The sequence below is a fragment of the Pseudonaja textilis genome, chromosome 2 (assembly GCF_049901715.1).
Source record: "Pseudonaja textilis isolate UNSWEBS1 chromosome 2, rPseTex1.2, whole genome shotgun sequence".
In the NCBI taxonomy this organism is placed as follows: Eukaryota; Metazoa; Chordata; class Lepidosauria; order Squamata; family Elapidae; genus Pseudonaja; species Pseudonaja textilis.
Genome location: NC_141991.1, coordinates 101,193,159 through 101,206,699, shown reverse-complemented (window position 1 = coordinate 101,206,699; position 13,541 = coordinate 101,193,159).

Sequence of the window (13,541 nt, the reverse complement as noted above, 5' to 3'; positions counted from 1 at the left end):
ACAGAGTCACAGAACCATAGGAATGGAAGGGATTCTGGTGATCCTCCAGTCTAAGGCCCTGAGTAAGACTCTTATATTGGGAATGCTATTTTCTATTATGGTTTGGAACTAGATTTATCCTCTGCTCACCACATCCTGCGGTATGGAACTACTAAGTCAAAATCATGCGATAAACAGGGATAGAAAAGAAAGCATATGTAATGCTGTGGGCCAATGTTTGTTTATTTGTTCCTTTATGTATTTCTGTGTTATTGTTATGAGTCCAGAACAGAACAGATTAGAATTGCTTATATATGCTTAAGTGTATCAGATATACCAATGGATTCCGAATGGTGCCTTACATTTGCTTTATTCCCTTGAATCAGATAGGAGGCAGAATGATCAATTGCCTGATTTTATTCTATTGACATGTTCAGTTTTATAATGTGTATACTGTGGGAAAGACATTGCCTCCTTGAAAGGAATACTTGCTTATTTTCCAACCTAGCCCATATTTCCGAATAAATCTGTTTCTTTAGGCGCTTCACAAAAAACACTCCTTTTAAGTCTCTGGGGTTAGAGAAAAAGAAGAATCTATAAAATATTGTTGTTTAAAACTGCATTTCACAAATATATACTCTACCCCTTATATGTTAATAGAGCTTTGTAATAAAGGCAAACTTAGCAGAAATAGAGTTATGCTTTGACTTAGGGCAAACTCAGATTCTAGGATGATCTGAAACAATTCTAGAGAAATTCTTAATGAGGTATATGGTTCCAATCCATTCTGCTTCGATATTAAAATCTCTGTAAAACTCCAGATTTTTTTTTTTTTTGCTGTTATTTCAGAATTCCAGATTAATTCTGTAGTTAATAAATCAGTCCCCTATTCTCAATAACTTGCCAAAATTGAAATAAACAGCAGTGGATTAAGGGAATGGAAAGTGGCAAAACAAGCTTTGAGGATGGATGTGATATTTCTTTCAGGGCAAAGTTTATCATTTCTCAAGGTCTGTCTTCTCATGAATGTTGAAAACACTCTTAAATAGAACAAACATTGTTAAGTATTGTTACCAAATAACAATGCATAGTTGTCAAATTTTATTAGTCTTCTCTAAGAGATAAGATTACTAATGTATGTTGTATCATCATCTCCATAAAAATAGTATCTAAGTAATTTGAATTACAATCATTTCTAGGAAGAAAAGAAGGGGAAAAACAACCTCCTCATATGTTAATTTCCTTACTAGTGGAAATATTATTCCTGTTCCATGGTTCAAATAAGAATCTATGTATCAAATACTTCTAAAAGAGACTGTTAGATTTACATTTGATTAAAGATTGACAAGGACAGCATATACTAGATTTCTACAATTTTGCATGTTTCATATACAAGTCCTAGTGGAAGAAACTCTTGTCTGGTTACTTGTGTACGTGATATATTTCAGACACAAAAATGTTAAAGCAAACCAAAATCTAAAGACTCCCCAAATCTATGGCAAAGAATTGGGATTACTCTGTAGTAAATTACACAGCGCATCTGTATGTCCAAGCGATTTTTATGCTAACTAGTTCCCCTAGGCTCTTAGCAGCTTCAAATCATGAAACATCTTATTAAAAACTCGAGATTATAAAACAGATTCCTAAGTAATTCACCAGAAGTGCACTGCCCAAGTGGGTTGGCAAATCTTCCATGTCTTCACAATCTTTTGGAATGAATCCATGAATATCCAAAACAAAGAATAATCTGAATATCATTTCTGAAGTCCTTCTCCTGGCTTTGTTTTTTTTTTCTTTCCTCAACCACAGCTACCTATTTTGAAATGTTATTGAGACTATTTTGCTTGTCCAAACATATCATACTATTTATTTTTCCATATTGTTAATGTGGAGAAAGAAAGCAAAATGTGAATGCTTTCAATTTAGTTCAGCCTTCTCCAGACTGTCATCCTCACAATCACGGTGACCATAATTTATAACAGTGGTCACAATTCATAGCAGGTACACATTGGAGGCAGTTGGTTTAATCCTGATAGATTTATAGTCAGAGAAATATGTTAGGGTTAAAAGTGAGCAGGGTTGTTGTTTTTTAATCCCTTATCATTTTAAAGTATCGTCTAGTAAAACTGCAAAAGAGAGGTCATTTACATGAATAACCCTTAGCTGCACTACCTGCTTTGCAACTTGATCTGCTTTTATCTGCTCATCAGTCTTCTTCTCAAATATTGTATCTGTATAGATTATGGTCTCTTGAAATACTTTCTGTCTCGTTCTCTTTTTTTAGTATATGTTTTATTTTTATTCATAAGCATTTAAATACTGTGTATTGTCAGGGCATATCATTTACAAAAAATCAAGAAGAAAACTGTGATGGTTCGGGGTGTGGCACAAAGGCAACACAGTCAGATAATCAAGAAGAGTCCCTTTAATGGCTTCAACTTTGCCCCCAATATCCAGGTTACCTTCTGGTGGGAAAAAAACTCCCGAAGGAACAGCCTTTAACTGCAGAGAATCAAGTCCAAGCTGGGTCAACAAAAACTGTAACTTTAAGTCCAATCAAGCCAAACTGAAGTAATTAGTTTAGCAGGGCAGGAGCAAGAATTCCAGATGTGAAGGCATGGCAAAACTCATATGGTTCAAAAGATGCCAGGAACACAGATAAGCAAAGTCAACACAAGATAAAGTCACATTTGCTCCCACTAGCTGCCGCACACAGCCTGTATGTGTCTTAAACTTTCTTCCTGGGTGTGGCTAATGAAAGGAATCAGGGCCCTTTCCTCCCCTGTAAGCTACGCAACCCACGTTGCTCTCTTCTCCATTCCTCCCTGCATGCCCCAGAATGAAGAGAGAGTGGGCCAGGGTCTTCCTCTGAATTCCCTCTCCCTTGTTCTACCTCTTTCCTGCTCTGCCCAGCTGGACTTTGCCCTTCCCCAGTTTCCTCCACAGCCAATGGAGCCACACTCCCACTCCGGATTCAGACTCCGACAGGGGCATGACAAAAACAGAGATATTGACATGTATTATATTACTACTACTACTACTACTACTACTACTACTACTACTATTGCTGATGATGATGATGTAACAGAGTCATTTTAACTAGATTTCTCTTTATATTATCTTGTTTATAATTCTGTTAATTATATCAACATATTTATAATTATAAACACTCTTTATATTTAATTCATACATAATAGTAGTCTTTCTTTGCCTACTTTCTACCTCTTATCTCTAACCAGCCATAAAATCTATTCCATGTTAAGTATTCTTCTGTGTCTTCTTTGTCCTTAATTTTTAATGTCAATTTATCCATCTCTGCACACTCTAGTATCTTCCAAATTACGTCCTCATCTAATCATCTGATGGAGTTTTCTCATTTTTCCAATATTGTGCAAATACAATTCTTGCAGCTGTCAATACATGAAAGGCTAAATATACAATCCCTTTATCATAGCCCTCTGGCATTATACCCAACAAAAATATTTCTGGCTTCAGATCTATATATTGTTTAATCATCTTTTCCAACCATGTATGTATTTTTGTTCAATATTTCCTTGCTTTCATGCAAGTCTACTACATATGATAACAGGTGAAATTCTTTCTCTCTCTCACCTTCCCTTTATTCTCTTAATCTCCCGCAAGGTTGTAAGTTGTATAAGAACATTATTCACATGAGTATAAACAACATGACAACGATCCTAAGCACACAGCCAAGACAATGCAGGAATGGCTTAGGGACAACTCTGTAAATGTCCTAGAGTGGCCCAGCCAGAGCCCTGACTTGAACCCTATTGAACATTTCTGGAGGGACCTGAAAATGGCTGTCCACCAACAGTCACCATCCAACCTGACTGATCTTAAAAGGATTAGCAAGGAAGAATGGCAGAAAATCCCCCAATCCAGGTGTGCAAAACTTGTTGCATTTTACCCCAAAAGACTTGAGGCTGTTTTTGCTGCCAAAGGTGCTTCAACAAAGTACTGAGTGAAGGGTCTAAATATTTGTGCTAATGTGATATTTCAGGGTTTTTTTTTCTTTTTAATAAATTTACAGGTACTTCTGTTTTCACTTTGTCATTACAAAATGGATAACCATTTAACTTTATCAAAAAGTGCCTGATCACTTAATCCAATGTAACAGAACCAACAGAACATAGCAAATTATACTGCCATACATCAAGAATACCTCAGAAATCACCAACAGATTATTACACCCACATGGAATCAGTGCAGCCCACAAGCCAACTAAAGCCCTTCAAATTATATAACATACAATGTAATGACTGCGGTAACCACTATGTAGGACAAACAGGCAGAAGACTTGTAGATCACATCCATGAACACCAACTACGAGTCAGAAGACATGATGGAAATTCTTTAATTTTACAACATATGGACCGGCTAAGCCATAGTTTCCATTGGGAAAGTGTGACCATCATAAACCAAGTCAAGTCAGAAAATGCTAGGGAATTTCTAGAAGCCTGGCACTCTGACAAATTAACCATAAATAGACACATTGATATCAACAATGTCTGTAGATTATGCAAATGAGGAAATCAACAAACCAAACAGAGAACAAAAAGTCCTAAGCACCCAGATCAGCACAGAATAACTCCAAGAGTAATATCAGACCAACAATCAAGTAAACAATAACTGATCAAGAAACTGCCAAAGAAGCCAATGGTAAAGAGCCTAATCCACGGGTGTCAAACTCAATTGCATCATGTGACATATCATGACTTATCGCGATGTATTTTTTGGCTTTGTGGAGCCAGGGTGGGTGTGCACTGACACATCTGGCCCAGGGGTTGCCAGTTTGACAGACCTGGCCTAATCAAAGAATTTCAAAGAGACTCTTCAGTTCTCTCCTTAGTTACTACTATGAGAAATAGTAGAAGGAAAACTGGGCAATTACAGAAGACTTAAAAAGTAATTGCCTCTGAAACGCCAATAGTTACAAGTTGGCATAGTTATCTCAAAAGAAGCAGTGCTGAAACTTTGTGTATCATCAATAACTTGGAAAGTATGATTGCTTGGTAGCAACGTATGAACTAATCAGAAGCAAAAGGAATTGTCACTTGAATGCAGTGTGATTCTCACAACACACTATTTAAATGACCACTTTAAAAAGCTTCCCATTTTTGTAGGTTGAAATGAACAATTGGAACTCTCTGACTCTTAAACAAAGAAAAAAAACCTGCTTGTAGAAGCACATAAAACTTGACATACCATGCCAGGAACATTAAAAAAGAATCCTGTGAATGCCTTTACAATTTGCAATAGCTCAATGAAGGTTTTATCTTCATAAGAGTATCGATTTCCAAAGATAACAAATACATCACATTACCAACAGCAGTTGTGACAATTGGGACTACATCAAAGGGCTGATCTGCAACAACAAAAAGAAAAGAGAGGGAAGAGATTGGGTGACCACATTCTGCATCCCCAAATCTTTTTCCTGAGTGATTTTGTGAATGTTTTTTTTATTATTATATTCTATTAGACTGAGAATCTTCATTGATGTATTGCAATGCCCTTGGGGGAGGAAATCCCTGAGTGTAGCAGGATAGTAGTTGGTGTACCAGGGGTGGGTACATTCCAATGAATCTCAGCCTAACTGGCTTGCTCTGACTGATGGACCTGCTTGGATGGGCAGCAAAACTGAAAGTAATCAGACAGCATGCAGGCAAGCAAAACAGGGGCTTACATGAATAATCTATTTAAAAAAACAACCCTAAACATAAAGGAATTGATCACAAATTTTTGTATATATTGAATCTTCCGGAGAAAACTGAGTGATCACTTTATGAAGTTGTTATAACTATCACCAGAAGATTTTAAAATTTTACTGCCTAAATCGTGAACTTTATTGCCCGGACAGTAAATGTTATTGCCTTGAGCCACAATTATCACTCTATCCTCTTTTTCTGATTACAGATTGTCAGAGATTGCAATATTTTTTACAATTTATTTAAAATATTGTAAATATCTTTGTGGATTTTTGGACTACCTTGGACTACCTTTGTACCTTTGTATAATTCTTTATACACACACACACACACACACACACACACACACACACACAGAGGCATGTGGGTGTGGTTGTGTGATTATATAAAGGTAGTCCACAAAAATCCACAAAGATATTTAAAATATTTTAAAATTTAAAAATATTGTTAAAAAAATTTGCAACCTCTGACAATTTGTAATCAGAAAAAGAGGTTAGAGTATGGTGTCAAACTGAAGGCCCACAGGCTGAATTTGGCCCGCGACATGGTCAGAACTGGCCTACATGGCTGTCCTGGAAATTGTAATGGGCTGGCCTGCATTGCTTAAGCCAGCCCACCCCATCCCAGTGTGTGCGCATGCACACAGGAGGCAGCGGGCCAGCATCGTCTCAGCTATCACTTACCCCTCAGCTGCCACCATCACTTCCTCCTCCTCTTCCTCATGGATCAGGGGGATGCTGCTGCCACCATCAGAGGCCCGCTCCCCACAGGAAGTAGTGGCCCCCATGGCCACCCCCTCCTCACCAGACCCACTGCACCAGCTCTCCACCTGGGTGTCCAGCATGCACCTCCAGCTGCTACATAACAATCCTTGAGCTTCCCCACCTGCTCTGTGCCCTGCATGCCCTGCGGTGTCAGCTCCCCACTTGGGGAGAGGGAGAGGTGGGGTGCAGTGGGGCCACTAGGGAGCTCCAAGGTGCAGCTGGAGCAGCCACGCTTGGCCTGGCTAGTGAACAAGTGGCTGTCTTGTCAATCATGGGGATGCCCAGAGGCAATGCAGGGAATGCAGGCCAACACCCAGTGACACTTCCCACCCACCCCATCTCTCCTGTGGAGACCTTCCCCAACAAGCCCAGAACAGGCAGTGCAGGATGTGGCAGCAGAGACTTCACCCAGTGAGGCTTTACTGCTCTATAAAGAGGTGCCTGCATGTGGACAGGGACACTTCAGCCCCATGGAGGCACCTGGTAAGTGGCAGGGCAGCTAGAGGCTCATGGGGAGAGTCAGGAGGGCACAGCCTGAACCATAGCCCAGGGCTCAAAGGTCCACTTCCTGTGGAAAGGTCTTCTTCCTCCAGCCTTGGGACAGATGCTGCTTCCTATCCCATCACCTGTCATGCTTCAGGGAAGCCTGGCCAGCAAGTTGAGTCTGGTAGTGGGCAGGGAAGCACTGCACCCTCCCTTTCTTCCTGCTGGGCCTGCTGGCAAAGCACTGCTCTTGTGAACCCAATGTACCTCGGTCCCGCAGCCTTTCCAGCTGGCCAGCTGAAGGGATGGCAGGTTGCAGCTACAGATGTAATTGCCCCATCCCCTGCCTCACCTCACCTCATCCTGTGGGTCAAATCTCCCACCCACCAGAGACCCCCGGATTCCTTCCTTAACCCCACAAGTAACACCCATGTGAGTGACATCAGTCAGCTGTGACCACCCTGGCCATGCTCCTCCTCCCCACCAGCTCCTGAAGGACAACCACAATGCTGAAACTGACTCACGTTAAAATTGAGTTTGACACCTTGGATAGAATGATAATTTAGTAGAAGGCAATAAGATTTACTATCCGGACAATAAAATTTACAATCTAGGCAGTAAAATTTTAAAATCTTCTTGAGGTAGTTGAGCTCGTTGTAAGTGTAAAAAAGATTTTACAGTTACATACTATATCAAGAAGATAACATCAACATTACCCACAGGAGGAGCAATTCACAGGAGGGCCAAAAAGAATTCCTGACAACATTAAACAATTAATCAGTGGAATGGTTAACTCCAGAAGTTGTGGGACCATTTTGTGGGACAGGGTACCCTGTCATTGGAGGTTTTGGACAGCCATTTGTTGAAAATAATATATGTCCCTTCAACTATTTTACTCTTTTATTCTAGAAAACTAATGTCTAATAATAGAAATTTCAGCTTAAATTTTGGACATCGTGAAAATGAACTTCCAGAATTTTTAATTTTTTGGGGAAAAATCATTTTAATGAGGTGGCCCAGTAATTAATCCTAATTAGTCAATTCAATAATTAATCTATTGGCTTTTTGTCAAGTTTTTTATTTTATATTGCTTATACATATCAATGTCTGAACAGTGTGATATTCCACTCATTTCCACCTTGTGTTGTGTAGTTTATTTTAGTAGGTCCCGCTTTTAGCCAAAAGTCCAGGAACCATTTATTCAAAGCTGAGTTTATTATTCAAATCACAGTTTATTATTTATTATTCAAATCACATCATCTCATAAATAATCAGTCAAATCCATTTAAAAAGACCAGAGTGTTATCCAAGCCTCCTCAAATCACTTTTGTGGATTCAATCATGTAACATAACATTCAAGGGTCTTTTAATGAAGATCTTATTTAAATATTCAAGTCTCCAGTGATCTTAGGGTAGTTGAATGTTTTCACAATCCTTCAAATGGTTGTTCTCAGAGTAGTATTTTTTTCCTCTCATCAGCAGATGGCACTCTCTACTTCACAATGTTGTTACTAGGAGGTCTGATTTTAATTGTTATTTCAAATTATAATTGAAAAAGCAGTATTAATTAAAACAGATTTATTGGTTTTTAAAAACAAACATAAACAAACAAAACATAAAAACATCAAGCTATCTTCCATAGGTGTACATACAGTGTGCCAGTTGGTTTACAAATTGTTTTGTGCTTCCATTTTGTAGTCTTCAATTACAATTACATTGCATATAATCTCATATTTTCAATCAAAAATTAAATACCTTAGTATCATTATTAATCAATCATTTGACTATACTTTTATTCATTCATGTTTTACAAGATAATCATAATTTACTTAGTTTATTTTATAACAGTTCATATTATCATCCCAAATCTATCCTAAAATCATTTTGTAGATATAATAAGAAAGAAGTACATCTTTATATATTTATTATTTTCTAAAAGTCTACATATATCATTACTGTATTGTATTGTCTAACCATTGATAGAAAAGATCCCAAATTTTATAAAATTGTTTATCCTCTTGTTCTCTAATTTCAAATGTCAATCTACTCATTTCAGCACATTCCAATATTTTCTTAAAGATTTCCTCCTGTGTTGGTATTTTTTCATTTTTCCAATTTTTAGCAAATACAATCCTAGCCGCTGTTAATACATTTACAATCAGGTATTTCAAGTCTTTACTATATATTTCAGGTAAAATTCCCAATAAAAATATCTCTGGTTTCAAGTCTATATGTTTTTTTGTCATTTTTTCTAACCACATGTGGATTTTAGTCCAATATTTTTTAGCATCCGCACAAGTCTACCACATATGGTAATATGAGCCAGGTGTCTGATGAGATTTCCAACATTTTTTGGATTTATTCTTGAACATTCTTGCTATTCTTGATGGGGGAAATGCCACCTGTAAAACATCTTATACAATTTTTTTTATATGCTGTTGACATTGTCATTTTATAATTTTGAGACCACAATTTTTGCCATTTCTCTAAATCGATCCCATATCCAAAATTCTTCCCCCAAGCAATCATAGTTTCTTTAACTTGTTTTTCTTCTAATTTAATTTCTAATAAATATCCATACAATTTTTAAATCACTTTTTCATCAGTACCTGTCAAAATCTTATCTAAATCAGTCAATTTATCATAGAAACCTTCCATTTTAGAATCTTTATCATACCTTGAATGTATTTGCGCAATTGTGAAGTAACCAATTATAGTTCAAAATAAAAATAGTAGAAAAAAGAAGCCCAATAATAATGATTAAAAAAAAGAAAAAAAAGGGAGGACAAAATTTCTTCAGGTTCTTGTATACCTTAATCCAATCAGTAGTTAGATGAAGAAAAAGGCTTGAAAAAAAAAAGGAAAAAAAGGAAAAGGAAAAATTCTTCAGGTTCTTCAACACCTTAATCCAGTTGAAATGTCTCAAATAGAAAAGAGTGCATAAGAATAAACCAGAAAGGTAGATGAAAAAACAAAAATACCAGGAAAGGGGAAAAAAAGGCTATTCCCTTAAAAAAAAAAACATTAATCCTAAAGCTTTCCCTTTAAAATAAAAAGCAAACATAGAGATTGGACTTCCCCCAAAAAGAAAAGAAAAACAAAGACAAGCTCCAACAAAGCCAAAAACCCAAATAGTTATTACAAGAAAAAAAAAGATAAAATGAAATACAATAAAGCTGGTGAGGAGGGATAGCACAACTTAGAAAAAGTAAAAAGAGCACACTGCACTTTGTTTAATTATCCAAGGCTCTTATTATAGCTCTCTTCTCCAAAAACTTATCACCATGTTTTCCCCTAGGTTTCAACACCAGACTCCAGCTATTGATGGAAACCCAGAAGAGCACTTGCAATAATATTCTCCCATGCTCTTCCCTCTATCTTAGCAAATAGCAGTCTCCTTGAAAAGGAGTCTCAGTTCTTTCTTTCTCAGCTTTGTCTGGTCACAGGGAAATAGAATATTTTCAAGCCTCTAGTTGGCAGTGTTACAAAGTTTCTTTGCTCTCACTTGCCCCCTCCTTTCCCAAGCAAGATATAATAAGAATTGAGAATAAAAAATGATATTTTTTTAAAAAAGAAATAACTAAAAGGGAGCCTCTAGCTTAAAATATTACAAAATCAAAAAGGAGAAAAAAAATAGATGTAAAAGAAAAAACCAGTCCAGTTTCAAAATATAAGATCGTGTAGAAAATCCAGCAATGAGGAAAAAAAACATTACTTTGACACTCCTGTTTAAAATTGCTGTTTAATCACTTTTGTCAAAACTTTTACAGATTCTTTCTTTTCCTTAGGGTGTCCTTTCAGATCTTAGAACAAAGAAAAAGTTCTCACCAAACCGGCACACTCTCTCTTTCTGTTTGCTTCCGTTTCGGAGCTGTCCCAACTTCAGCAGCTTTAATGGCTGCCTCTTTGCCGCTGGCAAGAAGAGCTTCTCCTGGATCTATCAGGGACTTTGCGGTATCCCTGGGATCGACAGGATGTGCTCTTCACTTTCACCATCTCTTCGGGATGGTTTAGATCCAATAGGACCATCCAGGAATAAAGATATCGGCAGCGATCTCAGACCTCCAAGATCGCATGCCATATCGTCGTGACGCCAGCTCAGCCCTCCAAAAAAGCAGTATTAATTTTTTAAATCCAAAATTCTAGCATTTTTAAATTCCTTCGCAATACCTAGTCTTCTCACTTTGAGAGTCCAATTGTCTGCATTTTTTAAAAATAAATTGTTTCCTCTCTCTTTAAATCTCTTCCTTCCGGTAATCACTTAATCTATTTATTTTTTATGTTTTTATTTTGATTTGTCAATTGCTTACAAGATAATAGGTGTAAGTATATACATAGTTATGAATACATGAAATGGGTACATATAAGAAAAATAAAAGAAACAATAGGACAGGGATGGTAGACACATTGGTGCGCTTATGCACGTCCCCTACAGACCTCTTAGGAAAGGGGTGAGGTCAATAGTAGACAGTCTAAGGTTAAAGTTTTGAGGGTTTGGGGAAGAAACTACAGAGTCAGGTAGAGTATTCCAGACATTGACCACTCTGTTGCTGAAGTCGTATTTCCTGCAATCAAGTTTGGTGCGGTTAACCTTGAGTTTGTATCTATTGTGTGCTCTTGTGTTCTTATGGTTGAAGCTAAAGTATTCATTGACAGGTAGGACATTGCAATGTATGATTTTATATACCATACTTAGATCAAACCGAAGACGGTGTAATTCAAGGTTTTCTAGGTCTAGAATTTCAAGTCTGGTGGCGTAAGGTATTCTGCAACGAGTAGAGGAGTGGAGAACTCTTCTTGTGAAATATTTCTGGACTTTCTCAACTGTGCTAATATCAGATACGTAATGTGGGTTCCAGACTGATGAGCAGTATTTGAGTATTGGTCTAGCAAATGTTTTGTACTCTAGTTAGTAGTGTGATATTACCAGAGAAAAAGCTACATAGGATTTGGTTAACAACTCTTAATGCCTTTTTGACTATGTAGTTACAGTGGGCTCTAGTACCTAAATCATTAGAGATGAGTATTCCAAGGTTCTTTACAGAGCTTGGATCATCAACTTGACTATTCAGCTTGTATTTTATTTTCTGATTATTATTTTTTTGCCAATATGTAAGACAGAGAATTTATTTGTTGAGATTTGAAGTTGCCATTTGTTTGACCATTCTGATACATAGTCAAGATCTTTTTGAAGGGTAGCAGTATTGTCTGTGGTATTGAACAGCTTTACATCATCAGTGAAGAGAACGCAGTTGCTCTTAATATGATCACAGAGGTCATTTATGTAGAGTATGAAGAGAGTTGGTCCCAGAACACTGCCTGGGGGACACCACTATTGACAGGTACAGAATTTGATAGGACACTCCCAATTTTGACCATTTGTTGTCTGTTTGACAGGAATGCTTCTATCCAGTTATGCAGGAGATTCCATAAGATTTTAGTTTTAGTAGTTGTTTGTCATGTACCACTGAATCAAAGGCTTTACAGAAGTCTATGTAGATTGCATCTATTGCTTTGCCCTGATCAAGTTGTGTAGTCCATATGTTTTTGCAGTGTAAGAGTTGCAGATTACAGGATAGTTTTTTCCTGAAACCAAATTGTTTATTGGAGAGTAGGTTGTTTTTCTCTAAGTGGAGGATAATGGATTGGTTAATAATTGATTCCATGACTTTACAGGTGACACAGCATAAGAAGATTGGTCTGTAATTTTCAACTAGGCTGGGGTCTCCCTTTTTGAGGATGGGGATGACCGTGGCTTGTGACCATAGGTTAGGCAAGGAGCTGGTCCTGAAAGATTTTTCAAAGATTATGCTTTGAGGTTCGGCTATGGCACTGGATAGCTTTTTTAAGAAGTAGGCACATATTCCATCTGGTCCAATAGATAGAGATGGTTTTAGATTGTGCTTTTTCAACATTGTCTTCTGTAAAATTGATATGTATTAGATCATTGTCGTTGTCTGTGGTTTGGCTAGGAAATACTGGGCATGATCCATTGCTGTTTACAAATATTGAGCCGAAGAAGGTGTTAAAGATGTTGGCTTTAATGGTGTCATCATTGCAGTCTTTACCATTAGGTCCTATCAGGGGTGGGATGAACCTTGAGTCTTTTAGTTTGTTTTTTACAAAATTGTAAAAAGTGCAGGTGGAATTGGTGCATAGAAGGTTTTCCTCTTGTTTAATATGATAACTGGTGCATTCAGTCTTTATCTGGTGGCATAAATTTTTGTATCAGCTTTTGAAATTGGCAACGTGACCAGATTTGTTTTTCTTGCAGAGTGATCTCTTTTTGGATTGAAGTTTCCTTATTGTTATGGGTAATCTGTTTTTTTGGGGGGGAGGAGTTGTTGTTGGTACATATACTTTGATGACTCTTTTGACTTCAAGTAAAAATATGTTGTAATGGTCTTCAACAGTATTGCATCCAGTGAATAGACATTGCCAATCAAGGGATGAGAGATTGTTGTCTATAAGATCATAGTTGCCTTTTTTGAAGTTATAATCACTTTCCAAAGTGCTTGTTTGCCATTTAACAAATAGTTCTAAGTAAATAGTTCTTCTGAATGTCTTTGTGGCATAGAGAGAAAAAGCC